Raw genomic sequence first — 6,615 nt, 5'->3', positions numbered from 1 at the left:
ATTTTGGAGCTTTTTGTCAGGGAAATTTAGAAACAAAATAATACAACTGTCAATGTTGAGTTTGCACCAGACTTTAAACATTTATCACTTCTTAGTTGCCAATAAAAGACCATTGTACTTTTGTCGAAACATTTCCACCAATTCTGACTATTTGTCTAGGTTTGTTTAGTTCATGAATAAGAAAATAACATTTTACTTCCATTGTATTGCTATTGAAAACCAGAAACGAACTACGCTGACAAGGCTGCTCAAATAGAGTGTATTTGCATCAAGATGGAATGACACCCGAGTTTTGTAAATATCACGGTGTGATAAGGTGTGTTGATGTTTCTTCGTTGTTGTCATAACATGTTTGGTTCGTTATAAAAGACACAAAAAGACCGCTTGATGAGCGAAACAGAGCCGCGAATGTCGGCATTTGATTGAAAATTTACAAAAGAAAAGTCTGAAGAACTTCATCTGAGCAAATATTGTGCCTGGATAAATGTCTGCCTTGGTGTAGACATCACAAAGTAAAACCACAACACTTACAGTTTACCACGTTTCTTCTTTGCATATACCGTGTTTTTCTTAACTTGTTATCTCAACGTAACGCATCAGTTGAAAGGGGAAACAGTACACTGAACTGCCGATAGCTAATGAACATTCATGTACTTTTGATAATATCTTTAACTAACAAGAGCTTTCTCTTATCCTTCCTTTATTTCAGCAAATAATTAAATAAAAAGTTAATTTGCCATCAATTACGCTGTACAAGTTTAGTTGAGTTCTGCGTTTCGCCGTGAGCTCTTCTTCGTAACCCGGCGAAACGAGAACAAACAACACTTTAGCGATAAATGGCTTTTATTCCCCGTAATATATACCACCATTTCTTACATAATTATTTTTTAAGAGCGCATTTTCTGGTCAATCCAGTTTCTAAACTTGGCAACACGAGCAAACACGGTGTATCGCTCGGCTGCAGAGCATCGTCTAGAGCCCCCAGCTAACAGCGCCTTGTAGTGCTCCAGTTCCCTGCGGAATTTCAAGTACACGTAAGGACCTCCACTGTCTCCATGACAACCACTCCGCGATAGTTCCGCCGACGCCAGCGCACAGCATATTATCGGTGATTTTTAGGCTGGATCCACCTGTGAATAAAGTAGCCGGTTAGAATATCAGGAGCTTTGCGAACTCTTTTCTGGGCTTTAAAATTCACTATTGGTCAAAATTGCACCTTGATGGATAATCAGCTTTTTCTTGTATATAATATAAAAGGCGTCTGGCAGCCAGTAATCAGACGTTTTATTAAAAATGATCCATATAACCACTTTATTAAAATAGAGTGGTTTTGCAATCGACCGTTGAAAGTGATTTGGTTTGCTTAATTTTTCGCTTGGTGAGCTTCTTGTTCATTATGATAATCTTGATCATTACAAAAAGAAAAACTGGTTTGTTTGTTTTTTGTTGCTGGTTCTTTTATAATTTGAGCTTTAATCAAATGCAAACAAAATAAACCAATCATGAGTTAGTTTGATTGTGTTTAACCAGGCTTTGGACGAGTGATTTCCACTGTCGGTCCGTAACTTTACCATAAGCTTAACGGGCGCAAATTAAACTGACAGGCATGCACGTCTAGCGTCTGGGCAAAAAGTTAAATCACGTGACAGTGGAAATCCACCTCATTATAGACCCTCTGATTGGTGTCCGACGTTTATTGTTCTTTGTTGTTATTCTAAAATCACGCTAAAAGTTTCATTTTTTAAAAAAAAGCACAATCATGCTTAACTCGATCTAACTGAGTATCACTACTCCATGTTCTTGTATTGATGATTGGGCTGATGCCGCTGTTGTTTTTGCAGCATTTGTGGATAAAACAAGTACAACATACCCGGCGATGATGCCAATTTGTTTGCACAGGCACTCTTGGTAACGGGTGGCATCTGGGCTTGTTGAAGAATGTTGTGTGAAGAACCTGGATGTTTAATCTTTCCCCACCCTGAAAGCAAGCAAAAATTAGAATGCCTGTTATTTTCCATTTAAGGAAATATATTACTGCGATAAATTAGGGAGCAAAGTGCGATAAAGTTAAAAGAGCTCTTTATCGTTTTGCAAACCGATATGAAAGGGGCCTTCAAAGCACAGTGCCTTAAAAACATTAAGGGATAGAGAATGAAAATAATTTTTTTCAACAATGACACGAGCATGGGACAAAGAAAAATTCTGAGTCCCGACGGGAATCGAACCCATGGCCTCTCCCAGATACCGGTTGGGCGTTCTAAACAACTGAGCAACGATCCGCGAGCGACTCGTGGTGAGCTGGGCCATTTACAAGGTTAATATGTAACTTACGTCCTGCATACTGCTACGATCAGCAATGTCGAAATCATCAAGTGTGTTGTAAATAATAAAGATGGTAAATTTACCATCTTTTTTATTTACAGCACAATTAAGGGATAGAGTTGGAGAGAGGATTTTACCTGTTATAAAGCATTTCGAAGAGGTAGGAACCATTTCGTTGTGGGCAGGCAGGCATACCGTTCCCACTCGAGCGTTCAGGGTGGCTGGTTTTGATAACTGTATCAATGCTATGTCGTTATTAAGGACAGGCGATCCATAATTCTCATGCTTTATTATTCTCTTAGCCTGAATATCTTGCTCGGTTCCCTCGTTCTTATGTCGGTCATGATCACCAAGACGGATCGTATAATAACTGGCAGTTCTGTTGAAAGAAAGACATAATCCTGGTCAACGATTTTCACTTTTACCTGACATGGAATCACAGCTTATTCTTTCAATTTATAATCTCGGTGTTAGGACATTTCACTCTATAAGATTGCGTAGCACGCAAAAGCACAACGGCATATAACACCATAGAATCCGGCGTTTTTGAGATAAATAACAAAATAATGGCTATAGTAGTTTCATGTTGATCCATCCGTTAATTCCCTGTTTAAAGCGCATTGCTCTTTTAAACCTCTCCTACAGTTCAGGTTTTCAATAAGCAGACCCCCTCCACTCCCACCTCTATTAAGCCCCAAGGGGGGTGGGGGAGGTTCTAATCGAGCGTTTACGGTAATCCGGCCACATCTTTAAGAATGTAGACCATAGGAGATTTTTTTTTCTTTTCGCGATAACACCGCCGGAAAGTTTACCGGAGAATTAGAAGTAAAAGCAGTTGCGGGAATGCTATTCGCGACAGCTCGTGATATCCAAATTATCCTTTAACTGTCCAGTTTCCATATATTTTATTTCGTTATGATTTTTCAAGTTATTTCTGGAACAATGGACATATTACGTACGCTTTTATGGTCAGTCTTTTTTATGCAGTGAACTGATAAGTATGACTATGTTCACAATTCAATCTATATTGACACTGAAAACATACAAAAAACTTGCATTATTAGCTTCAAACATTGCTATACAATGATGCATTTTGTTTTAGTACTTTTATACAGATGAAAAAGAAAATATCGTTTTACTGGCAAAGTAGATATGCAATGTGCTTCAAAGACCATCCAATCAGAAGTGATTAATGATCCACCACACAACTGAATGACTTAGAGCTTCCCCCTAGAAGATTGATCTGTATACAAGGGGAATAATAATAACTGTTAGTCTTGTATATATTTAACAAGAGTTTCCGTGCTTAATAAGCCAATGAAATCAAGATAGCTTAATGTTGGTGCAAGACAACTCAATATTTGAGCTTTATCCAAATAGTTCAATAAAAAATTTACATCGTCTCAGTGTTCTGTTCCTTCAAAGCAATCAGGAATATGAGTATTCTGATATATAGCAGACTACTTCTACGTTAAGCTATCCTTGACCAAATGGTCTTCCGAATTATGTCGTATGTAACTTTGACATGATATTTTTGTTCTAACCTGCCAAGGCCAATTTCCTGGTTTAGCATCCACTCCCCCAATAACGCGCGTCACTGGAGATTTGCCGCAAGTAGCTGGGGGTGGGGGTGAGGGTCCTGTACATGACGAATATTATTCCAGTTAGCTGGTAGCAATAACAGCTGCTTAATTTTATTACCAAGTAATTTTTTTCTTCAGTTGATAGAAAATGAGGTCAATAAATCTGTTTTCAGTGTTATATTCTCGTGTTGTGACCAAGATATGAATTGAACTTTGATAGGTTTCTATTTTTGCAACACCTCAATTTGTTAAATTACTTTGCATATTACTCCAATAATAAACAGCTTATACTATAATTGGTCAAGAAAACGTATATCATTTTTGTTGATTCGTGTTCTTCTATTTCTCAATAACATCTTCTGAGTGTGTATAATGAGACCTTACCTGGACACATCTTGCATGACTTCGGACAGTTTTTCTGTGCCCAAGCTTTGTGATCGTTGCAGTAGTTTCCGCATGAAGCAATGGACGGGCAAATGTCAGCGTACACAGTATTGTCCTCGCAAGCTGAGGATGGGAAAAAATTGGTGTGAAATCACTGTTTATTGTGGACATAGCGATATTTTAAATTTTGTGTTATAAAATGACAATCGTGTGCTTTGCGACATCAAAAAATAAAATATTTACCTTTTTCATCCATAAATGTGCAACAAACTTTATAAATAATGACGATAAGACACTCACTGAGTGAATGAAATATACTATAGCTGATTCAGTCTTATAGTTAACCTAGTAGTGGAGGGGTTGTTGATTGTGTAACAAACTGCATAAAAAATGACGATAGTTCACTCACTAAGTGAACAAAATGTGTCGATGATTTAAACTTATAGCCTACCAGGTGGTGGAGGGGTTGGTGGTTGTGTTGGTGGTGGAGGGGTTGGTCCTCCGCAGCCTCCCGGTACCACCGATGACAGTCATCAATGGCAGCATCACCTGTGTACGAACTTCCCCGGATTCCTTCAAAAGTCACCTTCGAGAGAAAGAAATCAATAAACCATTCAATAATAGCACGTTATTAATTTAAGTCATCTTGGAAGCCTTTTCAATTCCATTTTGGAACATAGGCCACTGGCAAAACTCCTCCAGTCCCTCCTGTACTCCCTGGCCAGGTGTTCCACCTGCGTCCAGGTCTAGTTCTATAACCGTATAGTGCAGAATAAATTGTCTAGTTTAATTTCACTATTAAACACAACTTTACGACAGCCTAATAGTTAAATCGATTTTTTCACTTTCCCTATTCTTTTCAACACGTCAATAAATACCCCCCCCCCCCCTTGAGAGACAATCAAACTTTTTAGTTTAAATGTATGCATATACATTTTAACCTAACATATATCTAATTTCACAAACATGTAAGGTACTGAATTTGTTATAAAGATACCAAACATTGAAATTTTCCAATGCCAACTGAAATACTCTGGGGCCCAGTCTCGCAGGTGAAACTGTATTGGGAAGTAATGTGTTTGGATTAATGAGCGATCATAGACCAATCTTTAATTATCTGACCTGCCAATTGTTTAGCTGTTAGTCTATAACAGTTTTTAAAGTTGATAGATCTAGACCAACTTACTTTGCTTGATGTTATAGTAACTTTAGCTTTTATCCAGTTGGTTCCCTGGTCACTGCTCTTGGTGGAGCTATGTTTTGATTTCCATCAAATACATCTAAGGATCCCATTGATGACCCATACATATGATAAAAGAAAGCAAGACAGAACGGCCCACTGCCTGGTATACTCAAATCAAGCTTGGCATTGTCACCGGGTACTCTAGTTGAAGATGTTTCAATGAAGAGATAGCTTCCTAAATTTAAAAAAGGCAAAGAGCAAAATTTATAAATAAATACACTAACTTTGTCTTATTCAGATAGTACGATCAATGCTGTATTGAATATGGTCCATAAACCGATAACCGATAGTATGCTGGGTCATTTACTAGCGATAGGTTGATTAAGCCAGGTTATTCCAGTAGATCAGTGGGTTTTTTTATTGGAAAACAGACATGCACAAGATGCAATTAATTTAAGGACTCGAAGAAAAAATAAATTACAATGGATCTATTTTTCACATTAGTTGTTTGGTTAGTGATTTTGATTTGCCTCTCAGTGGTCTAGCTGTTAATTGTTATTGTAATGAAATACTTTATTAAGGAGGCTCGATGTAGTTTTTTAGACTAAGGGTGGTTGTTTTGAAAATTAAAATTACCTAGGAAGCCAATGTTCGATTTTTGCCGAAATACTTCATAACGATCAAATGTGACCAAATTTTAATTTTTTACCCGTCACTTAGTCACAACGGTTACCATAGCAACGATTGACGTTTTCTTTTGTTCTCAAACAAGCTTGGTTTTCTCGAAATCTAGACTGACACTTGGTATTCATTTTTTGATATGTTCAAGTACAGTAGATTTACTACCTGTGCTCAAAATTTTAGGAAAATCTGTAAGAGCGTTTTAGAGTAAATCAAGAATGAAGTTTTTGGTATTTTCTTATAATTTCTTACAATCGGCAGTCGATATATTTTAACAAATTAAAGCAAAAAAGTCTTTCGCTTTTAGTTAATGGTCTTTGATGGTGTAAGTATTTATATTTCAGTGAGAGAAACTCTGCTCAAATAATACGAAACAATTTTAAGGCGCCTATTTTATATTAAAACGGTGTTTTTCTGAAAATTTCATTCTTGATTTACTTGAAAACGCTCTTACAGATTTTT

At 37.2% G+C, this 6,615-nt stretch overlaps 1 pseudogene; it reads right to left on the bottom strand.

The window, feature by feature from the left end:
• Nucleotides 1-887: 887 nt before the first annotated feature.
• LOC144639639 (chymotrypsin-like elastase family member 1) lies at nt 888-2,572 on the bottom strand (annotated as a pseudogene).
• Nucleotides 2,573-6,615: the final 4,043 nt, after the last annotated feature.

The sequence above is a fragment of the Oculina patagonica genome, unplaced genomic scaffold, assembly GCF_052425735.1.
Source record: "Oculina patagonica isolate OP01 unplaced genomic scaffold, crgOcupat unplaced1142, whole genome shotgun sequence".
Classification (NCBI taxonomy): Eukaryota; Metazoa; Cnidaria; class Anthozoa; order Scleractinia; family Oculinidae; genus Oculina; species Oculina patagonica.
The sequence above is the reverse complement of the archived record's forward strand: the minus strand, read 5'-3'. Positions and strand labels throughout refer to the sequence as shown.